This window comes from Panthera onca, chromosome D3, assembly GCF_046562875.1.
Source record: "Panthera onca isolate mPanOnc1 chromosome D3, mPanOnc1 haplotype 2, whole genome shotgun sequence".
NCBI lineage: Eukaryota > Metazoa > Chordata > Mammalia > Carnivora > Felidae > Panthera > Panthera onca.
In genome coordinates this window covers 10,865,424-10,893,122 of record NC_138350.1, presented here as the reverse complement: position 1 = coordinate 10,893,122, position 27,699 = coordinate 10,865,424, and the positions used below count along the sequence as shown (strand labels likewise).

Here is a 27,699-nt window from a genome sequence, read left to right as displayed (position 1 = left end):
ACATCTAATAGGTGCTCCTCAAACATGAATTGCCTCAGAGTCCTGATGGGTTTCTACCCTGACAGATCAAAACCAGACTCCCGGATGCAGAAAAACAGACTGACACCTTTTTCTTCTGCAAGCAAGATGAAGTCAACAGGACACAACTTCCAGAAAGTTATGACTGACCTGGAGTCTCCAGGCAACGGTTCATCCGGCAAACATTTGTCGAGTAGATATGACACGTTGTGCACACCGGCCACTATGCTAGGCACACTCAGCTTGAGCCAGAGAACCCCAGAATTAGTGCTTGGCCATGTATAGTGGGTTTCAAAGTCCATAAATACACCTTACAATAAAATGTCTAAAGGAAGCTGACAGAGGAGCAAAATCCATCCAAAAACTGTGCACTTTAAAGGAGAAAAAAAAAAAAATTCCATGGAGCGATGGGATTTTCAGCTGTGCTGTAGGAAAAATGACTTCCTCTCCTCCTCCCTGTCGGGCTTATTTTTTTTCCATAAACCTAAAGTCATGGCGAAGTGACAAGGCTCAGCCAACATGGCAGCAAACACATTGGTGGTTGTTCCTCGAGGAACTTTTCACTTTTAACTCTTACCTGTCCCTGCTGCTCCAGAACTGACGTGTCACTTTCCTTCTCAGGCCTCAGCGAACGAAACAGGGTAGGTATTCTAGGCTCTCCGAAGCCTGGTGGTCTTTAAGTGGGTCCCGAGGGCCAACAGGGCAATGACGAAGGAAGAATTCTAGCAGTACCCATGGTTGATTGCCTATTTATTAGAAACCCTAATCACAGTGGTTGTTTTTTGCTTGACATCTAATTTCATTCAGTGTAGGGTCCAAGGGGGCAGGAAATGCATTTGATGTGTTCCCAGAGCTTACCGTCATCGCTGGTACATGGTTAGATATTCAGTAACTCTTTGTTGCATGAATGGATCTCTATACATTAGTCTGATTCGATTCTCCCAGCAAAACCAAGTATTAGTGTCCCCATTTTCCTGGTGACAAAACAAAGTGATTTCCCTCCCCTGGTAGGTATTAACAGCCCATTTTGCAGGTCAGGAAAGTGAGGCCCAGAGAAGTGAAATAACTTCTATGACTTCTATGACTAAGGAAAATGTAGGACTAGGCGTATAAATGCTACCCTGTTGGCGGTAACGAAGACGTTGCCTCCCACCTAGAAGGGACTCAAGAAATGACTTTTCATATGTTGAAAGAATAGAAGTACAGATCTGGAATTCGAGCCATGGACCACTCCACCACACCGCACCGCCCCCCTCCTCGGGCACCATTTCTCAGGCTGATTTTTAACAACTCTGCGTCTCAATCTTAACCTGTGACTTTGCTAAGAAAGAACTCAATTATGATCCCACCGAATTGGGAGGTGAGGCTCCCTTATTAGTGCCGGCAGGCTGGCAGTGATGACCCTACGAAAGGCAAATAGAAATTCTGCTTCCCACCGTGAGCCACATGAGTGCGTATAGAACTTAAGGGATGTCTCGAGTATGGGACATGCCCACGTGGCCACGCCCACGTGGCCACACCCAGGGGTCCAAGCTCATGCAAAGCCACGGCAAATCCTTACATGCAAGGACACCGAGGACTAAACTCCCTGAGAAATAAGGGTTTGGGTCACCTTGCTGGGGGAATAACCTCAAGCAGGGAGGATAGGCCCGGAAGCACAGGAGTCAGAAAGATTATTCACAACATTACGAGTAGTTACAGAAGCCGGTTATATTTTCAGGCGTGAGATATGTATTTATGTATTTTAAAGAACTCCACTTCTCTTTCGTCTCCCTTTCCCTTCTATGGCATATGGCAGTGATTAAAATGACCATTTCCTAGGCTGCAACATATCGAAAGCCAGTCACAAAAGAACAGAAGAGTATACGGTGATCCGGGAAGCACACACTCCTGGCACATGCAGCCAGTGACAGACACAAATTATCTCCCTTCAGGGAGAAGGTAAATTTGTGTCTGTTTGTATAAGGAGGTGTGGATGTGCGGGTGTATGGAAACATACATCCACTTAAAAAGTGGGTGTATGGAAAAATTACAAGCCGGGCCAGTGAAGGGATGGACTGTATTAGTCATATCATGTTTCTGACTGCTTGGCATCCATTGTTCCTTCCTGGATGCAGTCCATCCGAGGTCAGTTTCCCTAGAAGCGGAACCTGACATCAGAAGTCTTGTGCAGGTGACATGAGGGACAGAAGCAACGTAGGAAGGAAGAAACACAGCAAAGATGGGCTGCTTTCAAATGCAGCGTAGGGAGGCACCTGGGGTTAAGCGTCCGACTTCAGCTCAGGTCATGATCTCACAGTTGATGGGTTCGAGCCCCGCAACAGGCTCTGTGCTGATGGCTCAGAGCCTGGAGCCTGCTTCAGATTCTGTGTCTCCCCCTCTCTCTCTGCCCCTCCTCTGCTCACGCTCTGTCTCTCTCTGTCTCTCAAAAATAAATAAAAATGTTAAAAATAAAAAATTCAAATGCAGTCTTGGCCCAGCTTGAGCCTGTACGGAGTTCTGGAAGAGAAACTGCAACACGGAGTCAGTCCCTCTTTGAAAAAAGGAGAAGGGCCCTTGTACCCATGAACCAGTCCAATATTTGCATCAAGCCCTACTTGCTGAGGAAAGACATAACTCCCAGGCATTGCAAATGAACCCGCAACAGCCAGGTGGGTGGGATGCTGTTTTAGTTACCAAGCACTGTGTCACAACTCATTCCAAAACCCAGCTCCTGAAAGCAATAATAAACATTTACTTTGCCTCATGGTTTTTGTGGGTCGATCATTTGGGAGCAGCTCATTGGGTGGTTCTGGCTCAGAGTCTCTCGTGAGGTTGCAGTTTTGACTGGCTGGGGCTGTGGTCTCATCCGAAGGCTAGACTGGGGCTGGAGGATGTGCCTCCCAAGTGGGGCACTCACATGACTGACAATGTGACGCTGGCTGTTGGCAGGAGGCCTCAGTTTCTCCCCGAGGGGGCCTCTCCACCTGCTGCCTGAGTGTTCTCAATACATGGCCACTACCTCCACCAGAGCCAGCAAGCTGGGGGGCGGGGGGGTCAAGGAAGATGCATAACACCTGTCATAACCTAACTCTACATGGTTTCCTCTGGCATAATCTGTTCGTCACACAAACTAGATCTGATTCAACAGAGGAGGGACCTATCACAGGTGTGAATGCCAGAAGGGAGGATAGTTCCTCACTGGGGATCATCAAGAAGGCCGGCTGCCACATGTCCAGATCTTATTTTGAAGGCTGATCTTTGCCTTGTTGTGCATTAGTGGCCAGGCAGTTCCAGGGGTCTACCTTCCACGACAGAAGTCAAGAGATACAACTGGGAAACAGTCCTGTGATCTCGGTCCAGTCAATAGGACGTCCTCTCCCAAAACTTCGCTTCCTTAGTTTATTGGTTTGCTAGGGATTACATAAACGAGATACCACAGACTGGGGAGCTTAAACAACAGAAACTTATTTTCTCACCCTTGCGGAGGCTGGAAGTCCAAGATCAAGGTGCCCTCAGGGTTGTTTTTTCTCTCTTCAGCTTGGAGATGGATGCCATATTGCTATGTTCTCATGTGGCTTTTTCTGTGTGTGTGTGTGTGTGTGTGTGTGTGTGTGTGTGTGTGTATTCCTGGTGTCTCTTTGTGTGTCCAAATCTCCTCTTCTTAAAAGGACACCAAGTCAGCTTGGACTAGGGCCCACCCTAGTGACCTCATTTTGACTAAATTACCTCTTTAAAGGGCCTATCTCCAAATACAATCATATTCTAAGGTATTGGGAATTTGGGCTTAAACACATAATCTTTAGGGTGCACAGTCCAGCCCCTAACACTTACTGAATGATGTAATTAAAAAAAAAAGGGAGAGGGGCACCTGGATGGCTCAGTCCGTTGAGCAACCGACTTCAGCTTAGGTCATGATCTCACGGTTTGGGAGTTCGAGCCCCGCGTCACGCTCTGTGCTGACAGCTCAGAGCCTGGAGCCTGCTTCGGATTCTTTGTCTCCCTTTCTCTCTGCCCCTCCCCCACTCAAGCTCTGTCTCTCCCTGTCTCAGAAATAAACATTAAAAAAAAATTTAAAAAAAAAGGCAGATAGCATTGGTATGCTATCCTGAGCCTTCCTACCATGACACTGTAGCTGTTGTCCCTGCCCTTCCCACCTCCTACAGCTTCCACGATTCATTCCCACTTTCTAAACCTAATTTGCAAAACCTCCTGCCAATTCTGAGAGATCCAGACTTTGCATCGAATAAATTAAGTTTTGCTTAAGGCAGTCATAGCGAGTTTATGTTTCTTAACAATCAAGTCCCCTGACCGGTAGTGTTTTTTCCATATTTTCTGGAACGAATATATATTTCCTTTACGCTCGGGTGGGGGCAGGGTGTGGAGAAAAGTCATTTTCAGAGCACGGAAGTACTCAAGCTAAATTAAAAATCTTCCTGAGCACGACTTTCTTCTTGCCTGAATAACATATTTCTCACCTCATCCAGACGCAGACATACACAAATCCACAAAGTTAAAAAGAAGGGGGAAGGTGTAAGACCTGTGGGTTGTTGGCAGTGAGTCAAATTACCATTCAGTCAGTCGATTGTTACCCGATACTATGCTTTTGTGGCCACTGGCAGAACGCTGCTCGTATGGACGGCTGGAGATGGAACACAAGATGCCTGGGCCACGAGATGGGTCTCTGGCGTCCACATCTACCTGTCTCTTGGAGATGCTCTAAAGACTGAGGCCAAAACATCAGTCCTCATTTACTCAGGCCCAGCTCCAGTGCTGCCCTAGTGTGTGAGCAGCTCCCATGCTGGTGTCTTTCTGGGCCTTCGATACGTGTTTCCATGCAACATGCCTCTTAAACACAGCCAGCTACTTTTGCTGGTTCTCAATAACAGAAAGCCATCTAATGGTGGAAGCAAATCTGGATCTGGTTATGGAGAGATGAGACACCGGTCTCCAACAAAGCTACATCCTAAGGGAGAGTCAAGGATATTTTCTTCTCCGCACGCGTGACTTACGCCCTCGCTCTTCATGGAGTTAACCACCCATGTAAGAAGCAACCCTTCTGTACATTGTTGCCCTTCCCTTCCCTCCCCTCCCCTTTCCTCCCCTCCCCTTCCCCACCCTCCCCTTTCCTTCTCTTCCCTTCCTTCCCCTCTCCTCCCCCTTCTTTTTCTCTTTCTTTCTTTCTTTCTTTCTTTCTTTCTTTCTTTTCTTTTTCTTTCTTTCTTTCTCTTTCTTTTTCTTTCTTTCTCTCTTTCTTTCTTTCTCTTTTTCTTTCTTTCTTTCTCTTTCTTTCTTTCTCTTTTTCTTTCTTTCTTTCTTTCTTTCTTTCTTTCTCTTTCTTTCTTTCTTTTTTCTTCTTTTCTTTTTCTTCCTTCCTCTCCCCTCCTCTCCCCTCCTCTCCCCTCCTCTCCCCTCCTCTCCCCTCCTCTCCCCTCCTCTCCTCTCCTCTCCTCCCTGACCTGCCTCAACCTTATAACATGACGTTGCCAGGCCTTCAGAGACCTCAGACCAAATGTTGCCTGAATGAATATTGAGTCTCCCATGCTCCTCCTCAGTTACTCTTTCTCCTTTCCCTTTAGTAAGCTCACAAGGGCCCCCAAGATGCAGGTGATCCTGAACCTGATAAGGAGATGTTCTTGCCTGCTGGGATTGACAGGCTGCAGAAGTCAAACATGGGGCGAAGGAAAGAGAGACAATAAGGTTCAATTTAAAGCAAAACAGAAAGAGACAGAGTCAGAGAACAGAGGGGAGGGGATAGTGAGAAAGAGAGAGAAAGAAAGATAAAACTATCCCAGGGCAACTGAAAACTGTCATCCAAACACATGAAAATGTTCCAGATAGTTTAATGATAAGCAGGAAATGGCTGAAACAACCAACAGTCATAGAAGGAGAAAATTGTAGTTAGAAGTGGGGGCAGAATGGAATTGAGCTAAGTGTCTATGTCATAAAGTTTATTATTTTATTAGTTTTAATACTTGGGTAGATAAGCTAATAGGGATAGGGTTTACTTTAAAGATCAACACCGTAGACTCTGCTGTTTATTATTTGATAGCAATGTGTCTCCAGTGAGGGGAATATTAAATCTCATAAAAAGCCATTCCTTTGGTACATCCAGACACTTTCGGCATCGCACGCACATGGATTTTCCCCTATTAGTTCACATCTCTGGCCCGGGTTTTGTTTGGATAAGACTTCTGGGGACATCTGCTCCTTGGGAATCTGTGAGTGCCATGTGAGCTCCCAGTTTGGATTCTCTGGCCAGCGGATAAAACTGGGGTCTATTTTAGCGAGAGCTGATGAAGTCTTCTGCATCCTGAGTACAGCGTATAATGCCGATGAAGACTGAGTGTGATAGATGGGGTCCCTATCACGCTGAAAATTATTCTGAGTTAAAAGAAAGAATGCACGGGGCCCCCTGGGCGGCTCTGTCAGTTAAGCGTCCAGCTCTTGAGATCAGGTCATGATCTCATGGCCTGTGAGTTTGAGCCCCAAGTTGGGCTCTTGGGATTCTGTCTCTCCCTCTCTCTCTGCCCCTCCCGTGCTCATGCTTGCTCTCCCTCTCTCCTTCTCTCTCTCTCTCAACGTAAATAAACAAACTTTAAAAAGAATGAATGCATTGGGGCGCCTGGGTGGCTCAGTCGGTGAAGCGTCCGACTTCGGCTCAGGTCGTGATCTCGCGGTCCATGAGGTTGAGCCCCGCGTCGGGCTCTGGGCTGACAGTTCAGAGCCTGGAGCCTGTTTCATATTCTGTGTCTCCCTCTCTCTCTCTGACCCTCCCCCGTTCATGCTCTGTCTCTCTCTCTCTCTGTCTCAAAAATAAATAAACGTAAAAAAAAAAAAAAAGAAAGGAAGAATGCATTGAATTTGCTTCGCACAGTGCCTGGTAAATCCTGACTAAATGCCAGCTGTATAGGGAGATGGTAAGCGTAACAGATAATTGTCGGTTCTGGAGTCAGACTTACTGGGTGGAAAGTCCCGGCTCTGATCTTCACAGGGTTTCAAACGATTTCGCTCCAAAATACTTCCTGATCCCAGAGGAAATCATAGACACCACCTTAACCAAATGACCAAAGCCAACATCACCAATCCTAGGACAAGTCTTTGTCATGTGCCTCCCACATGATGTGCTGGGAAGTACACGGCAACACTTCTATGGTGTTCCTGCCAAAAGCACATAACATAGATCTCACGCCACAAATCCAAACCCATGGACCTTCTACGAAATAACTGGCCTGTCCTTTTTCAAAGCTGTTTCTGCCACAAAACACAAAGAAAGACTAAGGAAACTCTTCCAGATTAACAGAGAGACTCCAGAGGCAACGACACATAAATACATCGAGTGGTTCAAGAATTTTTTTCTTTTCCTTCTTTTTGCCTTTGTTCTTTTCTTCTCCCCACCCCCCCTCCCCCGCCTCTCTCTGCTCTTTCTTCTTTCTTATCAGTTGCTGCGAAGGACATTATTGGGGCGATTTGTCAATTGGTGAAATACAAAGTCTGTAGACTAGATAATGATACCGTATCTGTATCAATATCTGTTACCTGATTTGAACAGCGGCACTGGGATTACAGAAGAGACTGTTCTCGTGTTTAGGAAATAAACACAAAAATACCTAGAGGTAAAAGGGAGCATTCAATGTGCAACTGAATCTCAAATGGTTCAGAAGGGAGGAAAAAAAAAGGAAGGGGAAAGAAAAAGGAATGCGAAAAAACATTAACATTTGGGTCCACTGGGGAAGGGGTAAGAAAGGGATCCTTCTCAACTTCTGGGCATGTCTGAGATGATGTCAAAACAAAAGGATGACATTAAGAAAACGATCTCAGCTCTGCCTCTTGGGAACTCTGTGTGACTTGACATCTCTCAGCCTCAGCTCAGTCATCTCAAAATGGGGACATCGGTGCTAACGTACAGGACATTTCCTTTCGGGGGACAAGGTCAAAACGGTAAAAATATTAACTCCTTAAACTGTTTCTTGGGGGAGGAGACGAGTGACACAGCCAGGGACAGGGTGGAGGTCTGGGGCACATACGATGCATGTTTCTTAGTAACCCAAACCGTGATTTTTGCATTTGGCCATGGCTATTCCCTCAAACGAGCTGTGTCAAATCAGATAGAGCAGAGGATCCTTGAAATCATGCTTCCCTTTCCAGGTTGTTGTGGGAATTGGGTGACATCATCTACAGCCAGGCCCTGTGGCAGTGACGGACGCACAGCAGGGATTCAAGTCATGATGGCAAATCCTGCTGCCCTGATTGTTGCTTTCGTTAATTGGTCTGCCTCACGCTTGTTTGATTCGTGATTCCTGGAGAGCAGGAAACTTCCAATGTGCCTCGCCACAGTGTCCTTTGCTCTTGCCTGGCGGTCAAGTGGACGTTCCTCCCAGAAGGTCAGTGTTGTTCAGCGAATGACATTCCGGCCGGGCTGCCAGCCAAATGATGCCACCCACCGGCCCCATCAGAGTTTCAGTGGGGCGGCTGTGGCAGCCAAGACCAGGGTTCAAGGCAATTTTCTTAAAGCCACACGCCTAGTGGAGGGTTCCTGGTGAGCAAATCCAAGCCAAAGTGACAGGGGAAGGTAAAGGCATGAAATGAGCGAGGCCATGACTTAGTTCTTAACCAGAACTTGGCCATTTTTTGCCTTTTATAAGAACTGCCTGTGGGTACAGCCTTCTAGCATCTTCCTCAGTTAGCTTCTCCTTAACTCTGGCCACGATAGGCACACAAACACCCCAGCTTTCTAGGCTCTGAAAATCCCTCACTCGCTAGAGTAATTCAATCCCTAATGTCTCTAGTCCCCATGTTTCCAAAAATCCTCTAAGAAAAGCCCAGTACACCATGGGTGGCAGTCAAGCCCCGGCTATCCTGAGAGAGTAGTTCCAAGATCTCAGCAAACTGGTCTTGGGCCACGGGAAATTAACATCCAATGGGAAAGGCATAGACTGGTCTGGAAGCCGAGGACCCTTCTTGAGAATCAGGACTTCTGCAAGAGCCAAGAACCCAGCATCGCTCACAAGGCATCAAAGGAAAAGCATCAGAGCATCTGGGGAAAGGAGCTGTCAACCCGGAATTTCTGGTGAAAGTGCATAAAAGTTCACCACAACCCCACACCTTGGCCGCTCCCTCTGCCTAGAACATATATTGCCACACTATTCACCTGGCTAACTATGCTTCCTCCTAAATCCCTGCTTCTTTAGGGAGAACAGTGTCTCACAGAGCCCGAAACTGGATCCCTTCCCAGTGCTAGGCACCCCTGCACCCTGTGCACCCCTGTACGACATCCCCGTCACACTTCATTGTAATGGTTTATGGAACTAATTGGATGCAGGGCACGTCAAGCCATAACGAGCATTTACTGAGCATGTGCTATGGGCCACAATGTTGTGTTTTCCGTATATTAACGCTTCCAATCTCTCAATGAACGGCTGAAGTCGGTGTTGTTATGATTATTATCCCGCTTTACATGAGGAAACTGAGGACCAATGGGGTGAAGTGACTTGACCAAAGTTACATAGACCGGAAGGGACTGAACCCAGAAGCAAGGCCTGGGCTGTCCCATTACAGTCCTGCATGAACATCTATGTTAAGGCAGCCCCAGGCAAGGTGCCCACCCTGAGAATCCGGAAGAAAACAGTGGAAGAAAAGTGGCTGAAAGACAGACCAAACAACCACACTGGGCGGTAGGCGTCTGTGCTCTTGATCAAATGTTTCCGTGTCTATCACCCTAGTCACATGAGCCCTTGGCATTGAGTGGGGCCATGTGACTAGTTCTGGCCAATGGGCTGTGAGCAGAAGCCCCGGGTGTCATATTCAGGCCACGGTATTTCACAGCCAGTAGGAGAACATTCAGACTTCTCTTGCTGTACCAGGAAAACTGACAATGTTTGAGACAGTGGCCACTCTGTCCACCCAGGGCCCTGAGCGATTGGTTCAGTAGTCTAAATATCACATAAGGCTGTGTTGTTTTAGGCCACTGGGATTTTTTTTTTTTTTAGGTCTGCCTAATCTAGCATCTATCCTATCAGACACTTGATGGAAGCAAAGCAGTGTAATTAAATGATAGCTCAATGCTTTTAATTATATTAAAGTTAATAGAATTATGCTGATATTACATTTCAAGCCCCTGAGCCCAAGCTCTGCTGTCTCTTCGTCAAAAAGGGAGATAGCAGGTTGTGCAGAGGCGTTACATACTAGCCCCAAACTCCCTCCAGCTATCAGAACAATGAAGTGAGAATGGAAATAAAAGCATTTTGTCACTGGGGATTCAGCTCTATTTACTCACAGGACGACCTAATTCACGCAGTGGCTAACATCCACAAATAGGGTTCCACGGATGAATTACAATCAAGACATCCCGGCTTCCAATATCTTGCGACCCATGCACCGAGGATGATTCCGGACACGGGTAGAAGCTGAAGGGACAGAGGACATTCCTCTCATCTTCCTTCCAGCACTTCCTCACTCTTTTCCAAAGGTTCCTTCAATGCACTCCAGAAAAACCACGCAGGCAAACTCCGATGAAGTGTTCTTATTCCAAGAATTCAAAGGGAATCACAAGAAAGAAATTTCACAAGCCTAAGCATTTCCCTGATGGCTACTCCTTCTATACTCGTGAGTTGCGGGACATCCAGTTTTCATAGTCTAGGGAGGCATCTCTTAAAGTATGATACCTGACCACCCAAATCAAAATTGTCTGGAAAGCTTGTGAAAGATAAAGATTCTCTGACCTCCTGAACCAGACTTCTCTGGGATGGGGAACCGGAATGTTCATTTTTTATCAGGTTCCTTGGGGCTTCTGGTACTATGAAAGGTTGAGAAATTCTGCCTTAAAGTAGGTTTGCTAGAAAAACAGAGAGCCAGGCCTCTGGGATATTTGTGGGAAAGCCCAGGGTCCAGCCCACCACGAGGCTATTCTGAAGATTCATAAGTTGGCTCACTGGCCTCTGAGAAGAGCCAAGGTGTCTAGCTGAAGAGGAAGGTAACCACAGACATACCAACCCTTCTCCCACTGGTCCCATCGCAGTTCCTAAAGGAGACTGCACCGTTCATCCAGTCAGCACACAGCTCTCCTTGTCTACTGGTATCGGTCCAGGAATGGACAGTTGGCTCAACTAGATGGAAGAGAAGATCTATAGTCCATGTCTGAGGGAGAAGTTTTAAGATTTTTTTTGTTCTCTTTTTCCAGATAGAACAATAAAGCATACAGAGTCACTTGGTATTGGCAGCCTTATTGAGAGAGAGAGAGAGAGAGAGAGAGAAGAAGAAGAAGGGGGAGAAGAAGAAGGGGGGAGGAGGAGGAGGAGGAGGAGGAGGAGGAGGAGGAGGAGAAGAAGAAGAAGAAGAAGAAGAAGAAGAAGAAGAAGAAAGGAAGGAGCAGGAGGAGGAGGAAGAGAAGGGAAGGATGGAAGGGTGGGAGGGAGGGAGTCTGGGGATGAAGCAAAATGAGGCCCGCAAAGCAGAAAAACAGAAAGGACCCAGACTCTTGATAATGTCATTGATCACACTGAACCTGGCACCCGTCCTTCCTCTGATCTTCCAGGTACGACAGATAAGAATTTCATGTATTAAGTCAACCTGAATCAGGGTTTCCTGTTACTTGCCACCCAGAGCGTTCTACCGGGTATTTATTATCATTGTCACCACCAGCATCACTATCGTTAAGAACTAGGGTGGGATTTGCTTTTCTCCATGAAAGGCAGGAGACTTAGCTTGTGTTTAGTCAGTACCTACAGTTGTTCCATTCTGGAAGACGGACAGGTCCAGAATCTGCACCGCAAGGGAAAGAAAAGCAGAACCCAGCCCTGCCACTGCCACGGTCGTGGGACTTAAGATGAATCCCAAGGTCCATTTGTCACCGGTATAGAATGCAGGGGTAGAATTAGAGGTCCTCTGTCTATTCCAAGGGTCTTAAATAGGGAGTCACAACAGACGGTCCACGGCCACCATTGGCGGTCATGTGGATGCACAGGAGGAGAGAGCTTCCAGATGGCTTTTGAATTGTGCATTAGCTGACAATCTTTTAAAAAGCAGATTGCTCGTGAAAATCTAAGGTTTTGAGATTCTTTTGACAAGGTGCAGGATCTATCAACACTGGACCCACATTTCCATGCGGCAACAATTGGCTAGGGGCGGGCAGCTGCTCTCTCTAATTGAGGCAAGCTTGCTGTGGCTGCCACGCTCCCCACAGCTCCCCATCAACCCTGGGCCTTATGACCAGCTGCATTTGATCATCTTACGCCCGGCTCACTTATTCACCTACATTCCCCGCCCGGCCAAAGTGGACATGGGCTTTGCAATCGCAGATTTAAGACAATCGTCCAACGTTCCTGGGATACAAATTCTCTGAAGTCCTTTACAATAGACATGTTTGTCTTCACAATGCATCCCCACAGAGAACGCCGGGGCCCAGCAGCCTTGAGAAACCACCCTGGAATATTACCCCCGACTCAGCTCACTCATGGTCTTGCTCAAGGCTCGGTTTGTTTCTAGGTTGTGTTTTCCATTTCTTCTTTGGACACTTCTATTTCTTTCCTGCTTTGAGGTCTGTTTGCCAGCTCCCGGGTGGTCAGTTCCGTGGGCTAGATGAAGCAGGATTTTCCATAATCGCCACCTCTCCTGAGCCAGTTTGGAGTTTGGGGTTTGCATCTGAGTCATTGAATTATTCGCTGCTGGGGAGCTGGCACTTTGCAAGCTCTTAGGATAAATAAACATGTCTGCCTTTCAAAGCACAGATCGCAACAAAAGTTCTGACTCCAAATACTGGCCACATATATTTTTGCCTAACCACAACAGTCTTAAATAATCGATGTGTTCTCTTTAGTTATCTGAAGCTGTAATCCACAGTAACTGAACTGTGACCTCCTACTCTTGAGTTTGGGTGACCTGGTTGAATGTGTCTGATGGCTTTCTTGGAGATTCGTGGCATATAGTCTTAAACTGGGCACTGGGACACTTTCTACACTTCCGATCTAAACTCGAACAGATCCCTTCCAGCGCTGGCCTTGGTTTTCCCCCTGTACTGGAAGGAGGGAAATGAAATTGGTAGTTTACAAAGTATGTCGCATAAAATGCTGGACCTCGTTCCAAGGGACCCTTGTAGAGGTGACTGGAAAACCTGAGAAGACCTTGCCTGAAAAGCAAAGTAACGACGATATCTGCTAATGATGAATGAATAAGTTAACCCATGTAAGAAACTTTAGTGCAGAATCCGGAATGCAGGGTGCCTTCTTGGGCCAGCATACATGTACCCTTCATGGTCATGTCTGGCTTCATCGACAGTGGTTTTCCATTTATGCGTGTGTGTATGTATTTATTAGAGCAAACATTACCAAGAACCTAGTCTGTTCCAGACACAATGCAATCTACTCAAAATGCCAAGTGTTTCTTTGAGCATGGTCCCTATTCTTAAGACCTCACAGTCTGGGAGGAACAGGCATGTAGCAAGCTAAGGACAAGAAACATTCCAGGACCTGCTACCGTCTAGGTAGAGCACAATGAGATAAGGAGGGAGAAGAGGGGGCCAAAGGTTGGCTACGAGCCACAGATTCTGGAATAGGTATTCTGCATGTATCGCCCCAGCGCCCGACGGCCCTGTGAAGTTGGAATTATTACAGTATTATACCTACTTTACAACCCAGCTTGGTCAAGAAGGAAACTAAGGCCTGGATGGCCAATTGCCTGGCAAAATCTATTGCCCCTTTCCTCTTAAGAATCCCTGATGGTTAGCAAGGCACATGGACAGAGAACAAAGACTACATTCGTTACCCACTTTCCCTTGCAGTCGGACCCGTCCCACGACTCCAATCTGACCAACGGTTATGCCCTTAAAAGGAAGGGTCATGCCTCCGCCTTCTTGTCTTCTTTCCTCTGCCTAGAATATGCAGGTGGTCACGTACCATCTTGGGTCGTGGGACAAGGGGCAAGACAGAAGGCGTCTGTGTCTCTGCACGGCCCTTACGAAGTGGAAACCACCTTGCGTGAGAGAGAAATAAACGTCTATCTCGTTTAAGCTCCGTCAAGAGGTGGATTCCGTGTCTCCGGAACACATAGTTATAAATGATTTTTTTTTCCCCTTAGGAAAGTTGTCACTTCGAAGGATTAGGGCTACAAGTATATCTTAAATGGAAGCATATCTTAGCAAGCTTTGGGCCCGATATGATTGGCGTTCAGCCAGTCTGAAGACCACAGCACCTAAGTCACCCAGGAGTGGGAGGCAGGTCCCCAGGAAGACAGCCTCTTTCCAAGCTATAAAAACCACGTTGTCAACTCAACAAGGTTTTGTAAGGCTTTTGTAGCTGTGCCACAGTGAGCCTAGGGCACAAAGAACAGAGAAGAAGAGAGCCCTGCTCAACAAACAAGAGATTTCATACACACTGCCAGTCAGGCCTCCCACCCAGCGCAATCGATTGTCCTTTGTTCACATTACTATTAACATAAATCATTATTATTGAGTGATGGCTCAACTTTGTGTATCCTCTGCCATATTATATCTTCAGTACAAGTAGATGTGGGGGATTTTTTGTTTGTTTTTACTTTAGAGAGAGAAAGAGAGCAGGGGAGAGGGGCAGAGAGAGAGAGAGAGAGAGAGAGAGAGAGAATCCTAAGCAGGCTCCAATGCCCAGCGAGGAGCCCGACACAGGGCTTGATCCCACGTCCCCGGGATCATGACCTGAGCCAAAATCAGGAGTCGGACGCTCAAGCGACTGAGCCACCCAGGCAAGGCGCCCCAGTAGACGTTCTAACCCCCATTTTACAATCGGCAAAACTGAGGCCAGAGAGATTAATTAACATTCTCAAGGTCACGGAATTTAGAAGCAAAACTAGGGATCCAAATTGTTCTGATGCCAGAGCCCTGCCTCCTTTAAAAAGGAATGTAACCCGCGAAAGATGCAACCAGCCCAAGCTGTTGGTAATTGGGCCTCTCCCAAAGCAGCTCTCTCTCCCCAGCTCTCTGCCTCCTGGACGTCGTTCAGAAACATAATGTATTTCTCACTTTGGAAGTCACCGAGTGTGTTGAGAATGGCTCATGGTCCCTCTTGTGTCTTAAAGCCAAGCAAGTCCAATCCAAATTCTTTATATTCCTGGTCTCTAGACCTTGGTGGGCCAAACCCAGTTGGCTGGGCTTGGGTCCAGATTCTGTTCTCCCAATTCTCACACCTGGCACTGTCCCACGAAGACCAAGCCCGGGATGCCTTTTTGGAGATGAGCCTATACAAAGCCCGGTGCCGCACTCCACTTCTCCCCAACCCCCCCGATCCACGATGGACCTCGCGTTGGCTTTCCCCAAGTAGCCCGAGCCCCCAACAGCAACCCTGCAGCTCTCACCCCGCTCCCCACTGCTCATCTTGTGTCTTGGCCAGTTCTCAGCCTATAACTCTTTCCAAACTCGCCAGTATAAAATAATCATGTACGTGAAGTAAAACAGGAGTCTCGTATACACACTTAATAACTCTTGCGTACTGTACGAGAGAGAATTCCATTTTACAACCCCCAGAGCCTTCCAATGGCTCTCATTTAGCTCCACATTCCTGGTGTGAGATCGAAAACTTCTCTCTCTCTCTCTGCCCCGGCCTGTTGCTGCCTTTTGAAACTGTTGTGTCTCCAGATTCCTTGGGACCATTTCATCTCCATTTCTGCTTCTAATTGGGGGATTTAAGTACTGCTGTTGAGCCCTAGAGCTAAATGTCAGGGTTTCACTTAAAATCCCACATTTGGGGAACTGAGCACGTCATACTGGGGAAAGTTCAAGTGTGAGCATGTCAAAGTAAATGGAGTTAAGTGGATCAGTTAATCCTTCCAGCCAGGAGCTCAATCGCAAGGTGAGAAGGTGGGTCCCCACCCCTGGTTTCTGAGAAGTGCCCTGCGCGAGGTTGGCCACGTCACGGGTCCTTCATGGGCCTCTTCCTTCTGTAATAGACGCCTCGCGAGGAAGTTAACCGGCAAAATTTATCACCTGATATCACATCGGATATGGTCAGACTCACCAGAAGAGCAAAAACGGTATCTAGCTCTTTAAAAAAAAAAAAAAATAGCTTTATCTTCTAACACATGAACAAACAAGGGAACCAAAGATTATGGAGAACGGGGATGGAAGAGTGCAATTAATTCGTTATATAAATGTGCACATTCACCAGGTATCCACGGTGCCGTGCTTGGCACTGGTAAGGTGCTGTGAATATCTTCGATTTCATTTCGCCCCCTAGCTTGCTGTCCTCTGGCCACCCTGCTTTGCTTCACCTTCTCTGAGTGCGCCAATTTTGTTCCCGCCTCAATGTCTTTGCGCTTGCGGATGCCCTCCTTTTTGGTCTTCAGATGTCGTCTGGGTCTGAACTCTAGTGGCTCCTTCCGGTACAGGTCTTTCTATACACACCGCTAACCTCCTGTGAGCGCCCTCACTCTGATCTCACCATTATACCACCCTCGCATCGTGTGTGTCTTTGGGAAAGCATGCTTGTCACGTGACTGCCCCCTGGTTTCCTAACCAGTATCCCCCTGTCCCGCCAACTGCCAGCTCCTTGAGGTCAGAGACCTTATCTACCAGACTTCCCTGTATCTTCAAGATCTAGAAGAGTGTCTGGCCCTAGACACATTCAATAAATACAGACAAACGAGTGAATCTATAATCAAATGAGTTTTAGAGGCACACTTTTTCTTAAAACACATCTAGCTAAATCTGTCAAGCCCAACCTTGATCGTTCCCTTCGGTTATATGAACATCCCCTGGGAATCCAATTCCTTCTGGAATAGTGTATTTCAAGTGTATGATAAACACCTAACTCTTAATTCAGAAGAAATCCTAAGGTACAAAGCGGTTACCATGACGGCAAGGATGCGCAGGTTGAGATAAGGGTTGGGGGTCCAGAGCTCCACCAATACAACCCTCCCACCAATTCCACCTAAGACATCTTCGTGGAGCCAATTTTGCTATTTGGGTTTGAAGGAAACTTTCCTTTCCTTCAGCAAGATGCTGTTACATATACCATGGACAAAAAGGGGGCTTCAGTGGTCAGGCAAGTTTGGGAAACATGTACTTATTTTTAATAAATATGTATTAAGTGGACACTACATCCCATTTGTGCTACATCCCAAATTGTGCTAGTTGCTGGGTTACAACAGAGAAAAAGGGAGGTATAATTCCTGTACTCACAGACCTCATAATCTGGGGATTAAAGACAATTCTCCTGGGTTTAAAAACACAAATTGGATTCTTTCCTCATGGATCATACGGTGCATTCGCTCTCAGATACCCTGGGACAATCCGGGTATGCGTTGTGCCCAAAGTTCCCAAGCACATCACGGGTCTAGTGTTCCACAAAGCAGGCTTTGGGAAATGTTTGTCAATACCAACTGCTTGAGCAACACCAGAGAATGACCTTGATAGCATTACCCGTTTTCAAAGCAATTCCAACACACAAAAAAAGTATATAATGCTGGATGACTCAACCCATTTGATCTCTGATGATTCATAAACCTTTTTAAGAACTTCTATGTCTTAGATCATCCTCTGGACATGGGCTGTCCACGTACTTAGAGCAAGTGGACAGAGCCATTAAAAAAGCCTGTTATCTGGCTAGTCAGCAACGGAAGGGTCCTGTTGTGCACTCAACGTCTGTTTTTAGCTTTGTCGCTTCTTACAGGAAAACGAACTTCTCAGTGTAGAAATGTCTACACAGAGACTTCAGCCGTAAAATATACACCCTCCCTGCACATCAATCAGGCAGAAAAATCCAATAGAAAAAAAAGAAAAAAAAGAGTCCCTTTCTCTTATCCCAGCCTGGGGACATAATTAGCTGTTCCTTCCTATGTATTTCCAGAACACTACGTATAACCATCTATAGCATTTATCACAGTACTTACGATTCATGACAACCACGCAGGGTTCCCTGTTTTGTGCCAGGAACTTTGCAAAACATTTTCCATATAGGACTGCTTCTTCGCCCAACACTCATAGGCGGGAGTTACTATCAACACTCCTGTTTCAAAGATGCGAAAACTGAGCCTCATAAAAGCTCAAATTACTTGCCCAAAAGAACAGGATGAGTGAATGGAAGGCGAGGATTTAAATCCAAGACTATCGGATTCCCACGTCTAACCTTTCTCCGCGTTTCCCAACTAATGGCTCAAGGATCCATCACCTCCAGTGTGGATCTTCAGTTTCTTGAGTGACAACTTTGGGATTCATGGGGCGCCGAACACGGCTCGTGGTGCCTAGTGAGAGAGAGCTCAGCAAAGCCCAATTGAATGAACTGGGGAGGCATCGGAGTACAAGGGAAAGAGCTTTGGGCTGGAAAGCCAGAAAACTGGATCCTTCTCTAGGTTTTGTAACTAATCCACTGGGTGACCTTGAGCGAGCCCCTTCCTCGTGTCTGGACCTTTGTCGTCCCACCTATCAAATGAGAAGACTGGAAGAGATGACTCCTAATACAATCCTTGCCTCTGAGGCCAAGTGACCTACGGCAGCAGCGGGTGTCACATGATTCAAAACAATACGGGAATTCTCAAGAGGATAGAGATGATGTCGTCTGTTCCTGACACCCTCAGTGCTCGGCAGTGCCTGGCACGAGTAGATGCTCAGTTAGTGCCCACCGAATGCAAGAGCAGGTGCTGACACCCACTGCGAGCTCTGCAGAGGATGAACTATAAACGCCTCGCACACCTCAAGTTCCAGAAAGAAGCACAAGCCGTTTCTTTGTAAGGGAACATGGATCCACTAGAGAACTGCAGCGCTGACCTAACCCTTCAAGAATGAACGTCGCTGGAGTCCAGCCAATGGGGGCAGACGGAAGCTGGGGTTGGGAAGCCTCCGGGCCCCCCCCTTCCCCTCCCCGCCCCACTCATGAACTTGAAATTCCCGGGTCAGATCTTTCATCACATCAGAGCACGGAGCCTCTGGAAAACATAAACGAGAGAAGTCCAAGTCTAGTGTTGCGAGGCCTTGCCCCATAGCTCACCCTCCTTGAAACATAGGAAGAAGCCATCAGGAAGCCAAGAGACGTGACATTCTAGAAACCCCTTTGCGGGAAATAAATAAATAAATGGACCGATCCAAGATGTAATCTTTTTAGTTATGAAAACATGTTTTCCTTGCTTTCTGACCCTCTCTCGCATTTGGGGGTTTGGGGAGTTGACTAGCTGCCTGGTGTCCAAGAACACTTGGAAGTTCATCACCTTGACCTTCTTGGCTGTTAAATCTTAACACTGGTTGCTGCAAAGTACTTTGGCTTCAAAAAAAGAAAAGAAACAAAAAAAGAAAAGAAAGAGATCAATCTGGTCTGTTTTGTTTTGTTTTGTTTTGTTTCAAACACGCTCATCGTTGAGCTCATACTTTGGGATTATGTGCAGGGTTTTCTCAGATAGCCTGTAGATTCCCAAACGAATAGCCTGAGTTTTCTTTTTCCTGTGGACGCTGTGGAAGTCACCTGAAAATCTGGTGATTATTTATGTTCTAGCATACTCGCAGTCAAGCCACCCAGGGCTTTATATCCACAGGAAAACTGACAAATCCAATCAACTCTCCAAGTGCAGTTCTGTAAAGTCTTATTCATTTGGATGCCATCAGTTCAGAATTTGGGGATAATTCAGACAGTCTGGATGGAAGTTTCCTTTTGCACAGCTCGACCAAAAAGAGAGTTTCTTAACAAATTGATAATGCAAAGCAGACCGTCGGAGCTGCGAAGAAACTGTCTTCGAGTTCTTCAGAATAGTATTCACTGACAGGCGATCGACGATTAATTACAAATTATTTTTACCGAATAATTAACATGGATCCCAGGCAGCTCACCATGCGGGGGGGAGAGTACAGGACAGAGGCAAAAATATATGGGCTTTCAACCCACTGGGCAGGGGCTCAGGTTCTAGCTGGGCTACTCACGAGCTTAAGTTACCGTACAAAAGCTACTTTACATCTCGGAGCCTTAATTCTGACATATGGAAAAGGTTGCAGGATGGACCTAAGAACCGGAAATCACAGAGGTAGAGACAGAGTTTCCAAAACTGCTCAGAAGGATTGTAAGTCCACAAGATGTTAACACACATTGCATGAAAATGGGATCCACGGTGGAATACGTGTGGGATAAACTAGGCCAAACAAAAGCGAATAGGTTTGCTTGCTTTTTGCTTTGTTTATTTCCAGGCCTTTTCAGAGCCTTTGCTTTAAGTTGTGAGTTTCCAAAAGGGAGGTGGACCAAGCAGTTTTTCCCAAATTTCTTTCACCAGGAATACCTTTCTGATAGAACACTTTTTGACCTCGTATAGAACTCTCTCTGAACACAGCATGCAAAATGAGGGCCTAGGATCTGTGGTTTGAGCTATGTCTCCACTCGGGGTATTGAGCCCTTATGGAGGCGTCCACACTCTATCCCCAAATCCTCTTGGGACCAAGGCCAAATCTAGAGACAGAGTCCGGGACCAAGAAACTGGATTTTTGGCCACAAAGCCGTAGTTTCACAGACTCCTCACAAACCATCCCAGAAAAAGTAACTTGCGGGAGTTTCTCAGATGTACTTAGAAGCCATTATCTATGGATGTTAGGGTCATCGGGGGTCATTGCCTCGAGGCCCTAAAAGTTTCAGAAGATTGAAGAAGGGAACTAGGAAGAGAAAGCATGGCAGAGAAACAAGGAATCTAATTCCTGGCACATGGTAAGGGCATTAAATAAAGAAGTATTTGTAACATCATTAAAATAATGAAAGAACAGAAACCACACAGAATAAATTAGGGTCTTGTGATCAGTGCTTCTTCTGGGGAACTATGGGAAATACAGGAGTCATTATCCCAAATACAGGGTCAAAGAGAAGGACATCCGCAAGGGATTGGGGGTGGGTTAAAGTGTGAATCCAAAGCACGTCAAGATTAGTCCCTATCCGAATAAGACTGAAAACGCCATTAGCGAGATAGGGTTCTAGCCCTCACGATGAACTTTACATCAGAGCATCTTGCTGAGAATTGGATGAAAATTTCAGAGAGGAAGGCGTCATTCATGCCCGTCTTCATTTATTCATGCATCCGAGCCTCGCAGGTGTTCAACACGTGGCAGCTGCTGGGAGACAGTGGTGACAAGGATGCCCAAGTCCCTTCCCTCAGGGAGCTTACCTTCTAATAGGGGAGGATGGCGGAGGCAACGGTGCTCAGCAGACTTCCGTGTTTCCCAGCCACCCTTGCGATTAGGTTGGGGTCACATGACTCGGTTCTGCTCAATGGGAACATGGGCCAAAATGGCCGGCTTTCGGGGGCCACGTGCTCCCATGGATGAGCAAGAAGATGGAGAAGGGCTTCCCACACACAGAGGACTGCGACATGAAAGAGAAATAAAAGTTTATGGAGCGAGGCACGGAGTTTCGGGGGTTTTCTCTTGTGGCAACCAGAAGCAGTTGTTCTGACTCGTAGGGAAAAACCGACAACAAGGACATAAATATATGAAGCCAGGAAGAAAAGGAAAGTAGAGAGGGGGTGGAGAGAAGGAGAGGAAGGCTGTGGCAGTCAAAATCTCCACAGGAAATGGCACCCTTGAAATATGACTACGTGAAGAAGATTTACTTACAAAGAGACTATTTACAAAGGCTTGTATGGTTGGGAACCATAAAGAATAGTACAGTAATGCAGGGCTGCAAAGAGTTGGTACCACATCTGTGCCTAGAAGGTCTCAGGGGAGGGCTGGATGGGGCCGAGGAGATCGTGTGGAGCTGGAACCCTTGAGAAGAACAGTGGTCTTCGGCTGAAGAGCACGACATCCAGGACAGGCCATCTTACCACTTTGGATCCAGGAGCTAAATAGTCTAGCCTCATTCAATTCCTTCCCTCTGACCCAACCAGGGCCAAACCCAACAGAAGCCCGTTGGCTAAACCCAACAGAAGCCAGAGGGCAAGGGAGCCCATTGATGCTGTCCATATATATCAGATTCCAGGGGCTGAGAACAGGGTGGGAAGGGTAGATTGGGTTCTGGGGGGAAAGGAGGGAAACAGAAGATATTTGGGACTGAGACACTATTTTAAAAAGAAGTAGCATGAGTCCAGGCAACGGTGGTCTTGAAGAGCAAGCAGTTCATAGAAAAGAGAAATTCCTGATGCCGGAAGTTGCTAATGACCGACGCGGTGTGGCACAAAAGCCCATCATTCAAATGTGGGCAGGGAGGGTGTGGTAGGAGGAAGGAATGATAGAAACAATGACACAGAGGCAGGATTTCACCCTGCAGCTTGGCGCAACTGGAGGGAACCCCATCTACCAGGGATGCAGACGGAGGGGGCTCCCCAGGTGGTTTATTGAGAAATAATTTCCGTATCGTAAAATTTACCCACTGAAAGTAAACAACTAAATACTTTTAGCGTATTTACAGTGTTGTGCAACCATCACCACAATCTAATTTTGAAACTGCCCTCCACCCAAAAAGAAACCCAATCTCTATTCGTAGTTACTCCTTATTCCCACTGCCAGCTCCAGGCCACCAGGAGTCTACCCTCTGTCTCTATAAATTTGCCTTTTCAGGACATTCATGTAAATGGACTCACGCAACGTATGGCCTTTTGCGTCTAGCTTCTCTGACTTAACGTAGTGTCTTTGAGGTTCACCTGGGTTGTAGCATACATCCATGCTTCATGTCTTTGTATATTACCCAAGAACATTCCATTGCCTGGCAAAACCACGTGGCTTTTCTGTTCACCAGCTGATGGACATTTGAGTCACTTGCATTTATTGACTGCTACAAGCATTCTTGTGCAAGTTATATGTGGATGCACGTTTCATTTTCCTTGGGTAAATACATGAGCGGAATTGCTGGGTCACAAGCCAAGTCCTTGTTTAACTTTCTGAGAACCTGCGGAACTGTTTACCAAAGTGGCTGAGCCATCGACTTCTTTTCCTAAGGAATTTATGGGCCGGACACACTTTATCAATGTCCACAGCTGATTGGGCAAAAGGGGAGCACATGACCCCAATGGAACCAATCAGTGTTTACTTCTCGAGATTTCAGTATTGGGGCCATGTCTGGCCATTATGCAAGGAAACAGAAGAGTCAGAGAAAAGAGAACAAGTTGATATACAGAGAGAGAGAAACCGAGGTGAGAAGCCACGTGAATCAGAAGAGATGGACAAAGTCATCTTGGGTCCTGAGTTTTGGAGATCCTGGTTCCAAGACCTTGTGACATCTGGCACAGCCCTTGCTACATTCCACATCCTTCAGTGGCCTCCAAACATGATCTTTTCTTTGCATGATTTATGGTAAACCTTACTCTCAAAAACTAAAAATTCCTTGGCTAACTCAACACACTGTGAATGGAGCAATGAATGGATAGGGGAATGGAACAGCCTTATCTCTTAAACCAAAGCAAAAAAAGAAAAAGAAAAGCATTTATATGGCACTATATAAGCATGACACGGTGACATGTCCGGGCCTTCAAGCAGCACACAGTAGGGTCATAAAGTTTTAGCAAACTGAAACAGAGGGGACAGAGAAGAACATTGAGTAGAAGATTAGGGTTTTGTTTTGTTTTGTTTTGTTTTGTTTTAATAAAAAGCCTCGTTAAAACTGTTGTTCAATGGGTGCCTGAGTGACTCAGTCAGTTAAGGTCCGACTTCGGCTCAGGTCACGATCTCACAGTGTGTGGGTTCGGAGCCCCGCGTCGGGCTCTGTGCTGACAGCTCAGAGCCTGGACTCTGCTTCGGATTCTGTGTCTCCCTCTCTCTCTGCCCCACTCCCACTGGCACTCTGTCTCTCCCTCTCTCTCAAAAATAAACAAACATTAACATTTTTTAAAATGTTGTTCAAGTAGGTCATTATACAATTTAATTTTAAAAAATAATAGTAATGTAGTGAAAACTGCCAAGATTATGGACTTAGGGCTCATAATGGTGCTGAAAGAGCGTGAAAGAAAAGATACCCCTTAAGTACTAACCATTATAATTATATGCTACTTTAAAGAACCACAGTCAATTCTCCTGCTGACTAATCTTGATTATCTGTCAAGAACTGGAGACGGAGAAGGTCGTTAAGAGCGTTGGGTGGATTGGCTAATTTCTGGGGCCTGGCTTGCAGCGTTCTTTCCTCCCACCTCCCCACCCCCCGACATCCCGGAGCCTGTCCCTGTGACAACAAGGACTTCATCACAAATCTTACAAATCTTGGCTCTCCCTAACCTTGCCTTGGAGGGAAAGGGCAAACAACAAAAGGAGAATGAATTCTCTCTCTCCAGGAGAATAACAAGTGAAAGATCATAGGGAAGGAAATCTTTCATTAAAGGATCAACAGGTTTCTTGTGATTTGGGTTTTTCCTCGCCCGGTTAGGATGTGGACAGTGTCAGGGGCTCCTGAACCATTGCATCCACACCCCCCTAGAGCAGTGCAGGGCACTCAGTAGGCATTCCATTACTATTGGCCAGATGAATGAATGAATGAATGAATGAATGAAGTCAAGTGGAAGATCCTTGACTTCCATATCTCCAGGTGGACGTGAGCTCTGAGATCTTGGCTGGAGATGGAACATAAGAAAAATATCTCGGGTCAGAAACTACGGGCTCTCTGACGAAGCGGGCAACAGCTAGGGAAGCCTCCCACGTGAGACGGAAGCTTCCGGAAGGAGTGGTGAAGCCCAGAAGTGGGGAGAACACTTCATTCAGGTTGTGCAGAGATCTTCCTTCGTTCTTCCACTGGCTGTGAAATGAGGGCCTGGTGTAGAAGAGCAGAGGTGAGTACAAAGAGGTATCTGTTCATCAGCAGAAAGGACGGACTATAAAATGGTCTTTGGTCAGACTTGGCCACGCGGGCTCGTGCATATGCTGTGGTAATTCACGACAGTCTAGCCCAGCTGTGTCCGAGGCAGGCCACATCTGTCATTTTCAAAGTTCCAGTAGCCCCATGGGGTGCCTGGGTGGCTCAGTCGGTTACAGCAGTCAGTTCAGCATCGCTCTTGGTTTCGGCTCAGGTCGTGATCTCACGGTTTCATGGGTTTGAACCCCACTGTCAGTGCAGAGGCTGCTTGGGAGTCTCTGTCTCCCTCTCTCTTTCTGCCCATCCTCCACTTACGCTCTCTCAGTCTCTCTCAAAAGAAATAAACTTATAAAAATAACTTAAAATTTTTTTAAATGATGGGAATGCAAGCTGGTGCAGCCACTCTGGAAAACAGTATGGAGGCTCCTCAAAAAACTAAAAACAGAACTACCCTTCGACCCAGCAATTGCACTACGAGGTATTTATCCAAGGGATACAGGTGTGCTGTTTCGAAGGGGCATGTGCACCCCATGTTTATAGCAGCACTATTGACAATAGCCAAAGGATGGAAAGAGCCCGAATGTCCATCGATGGATGAATGGATAAAGAAGATGTGGTATGTATATACAAAGGAGTATTACTCACCAATCAAAAAGAATGAAATCTTGCCATTTGCAACTGCGTGGATGGAACTGGAGGGTAATAAGCTGAGTGAAATTAGTCAGTCAGAGAAAGACAAAAATCATATGACTTCACTCATATGAAGACTTTAAGAGACAAAACAGATGAACATAAGGGAAGGGAAGCAAAAATCATATAAAAACAGGGAGGGTGACAAGACAGACGAGACTCATAACTATGGAGAACAAACTGAGGGTTACTGGAGGGGCTGTGGGAGGGGGGATGGGCTACATGGGGAAGGGGCACTAAGGAAGCTACTCCTGAAATCATTGTTGCACTGTATGCTAACTAATTTGGATGTAAATTAAAAAAAAATTAAAAATTAAATTTAAAAAATGTTTAATGATAAAAATAAAACAATAAAAAAGGAAAAATCGGTGAAGTTAATTTTAATAAATCTTTAATTTAACCTAATGTATTTAAAATATCATTTCGTCACGTGATCAGCATAAACATAATGAGCTACTTTATATTCTTTCCTCAGCCTTAAGCCTTCACAAGGATGTGTATTTTAAAACTAACAGTACACCTGATTTTGCTAACTTTGCATTGCAACGTTCTTGATCTTTATTTGGAATTCATAAATTTACAGGGGAAAGGGGTAGCTTCGCCAGCGAAAGTCGTTCCAAACGTACCGCAAAACCTTCCAGTTGCCGGGTTTTATCAGTTTTTAGTGTGAATTTAATCAACATTAAATAAAATTGAAAATTCAGTTCTTTCACTAGCCACTCTTCAGGCGCTCAGTAGTTTCACAGGCTGGGGGCTACCATATTGGATGGCACAGACATAGAACATTTCCAACACTCCAGAAAGTTCTGTTGGGTGAAGTGTTACTCTCAGTGTTCTAAGAGATTAACAAATGTAGAGGACAGGCATGTGTTTTTGCCCTTTCTTGTATCCCCTAGAGCCAGGATTAATACACGAGCGATGTCAACAAACGATTGTTGGAAAAATGAATGAACGGTGGTGTGTCACATCATAGAGGTTGGCGGCTTTAAAGAAAATTTCACAGAAGGGACATTTGTGATAGGTCTTCACAGGTGAATAGCAGTCCTTCAGGCAAATAAGGTAAAGACAGAGGAAGAGCCTGGAACCTAGATCCTGGGTTATAAATGGATTAATATGTTAACGGCATGGTGTTTTGTGTTCACTTGTTTTGCAAAACCAAGGTGGAATCCAACTGTTTCTGTGCTACTTTCTAGCTGTGCATCCTTGGGAAAATCACTTAACCTCTCTTAGCCTTGGTTTCCTCATCTGTAACATGGCAGTACTGATTTCAACAGGTTGATCTGAGGACTAATGAGATGCAGAGTGTATACCACAGTGCCTGGTAAATAATAAATATGTTAAGTGTCGGTCATTCCTGTGTCCAGTGTTTGGTAAGAAGTGGACTGTGGCCGGCCGCGGGGCGCTAGATGTCTGTTCTGACATCTCTCCTCTTCCTCAATGTCAGCACCCTCACTTTTAACAGGGGGGTTACATCCCAGCTAAAAGCCACTTCTCTCCGGCTTCTTACAGCTAAGAGAAGCCGTGGGACTAAGTTTAGATCAATAAAGTTTCGACAGAAGGGCTGTGTGTTATTTCCAGGAAATTCTCTTAGAGGGAAGGGGGTTTCTCTTCTGCCTTCCTCTCCCTCGCTGTTCTCCCGAATGCAAGTGATGTGCTAAGTAAGATTCACAGAGCAGGGAATTAGAAGGCACCTGAGTTCCAGACAAGCGAGCAACTCGAAGTCAGAGGAGCAGTAGGTGGGGCTTCTAGTCATTTCTGACCTCAGGACCTTGTTGGTCAAGGACCACCTCTTGGGAGTAGTGCTCTACCGTGGAGCAAAGTTTGGGGACCCCCCTTTAGGTGACCCAGAATGGAGAGTGAGATGGTTACTGGCTGAGATTCAGGTGTGCAGCAAAGACCATCTGTAAGGATGGGTGATGTTCCCCATACTTTGGGATCATTGGAGGGATGTTACCAGTTCCCACCCACCTAATGTGGAGATTCTGAAGAGGCTTTCCAGGCACAGCAGCAACTTCTCACGAGGGGCTACTCTCGTGGACAGGAACGATGCTGGGCCACTCTGGTTCTCCAGGAAGCATGGCCTGTCCAAGTCTTGGGCAATATTAGCCAAGGAAGCACTGATTTTCCAAGTCTTGGGCAATTGTTTCTCTGTTTTGTACTCTTCCCAAGTTGCGGACATCCGTGGAGTGTTTTCTCGGTTGCAAATACAGACCCCGTTTAGTTTGCTTGTGTGTGTTTTGGTCCATCTAGGAGACCCACCAAAGAGAACAAACGTCATCTAGAGGAAAGAGAAGCTTCTCCGACAGAAAATACAATGAGA

At 46.3% G+C, this 27,699-nt stretch overlaps 1 long non-coding RNA gene across 2 annotated transcripts in view; it reads right to left on the bottom strand.

Moving 5' to 3' along the window:
* Window positions 1-27,699, bottom strand: part of LOC132665400 (uncharacterized) — a 308,217-nt gene that overhangs the window by 167,808 nt on the left and 112,710 nt on the right. The window contains exon 4 of one of the 2 annotated variants that reach the window (XR_009604123.2): window positions 20,737-21,278. The exons of the other annotated variant lie outside the window; for it this stretch is intronic. This is a non-coding gene — a long non-coding RNA (uncharacterized LOC132665400). Of the gene's footprint in view, window positions 1-20,736; window positions 21,279-27,699 lie in introns of those variants that run through there. 2 annotated transcript variants of the gene reach the window in all.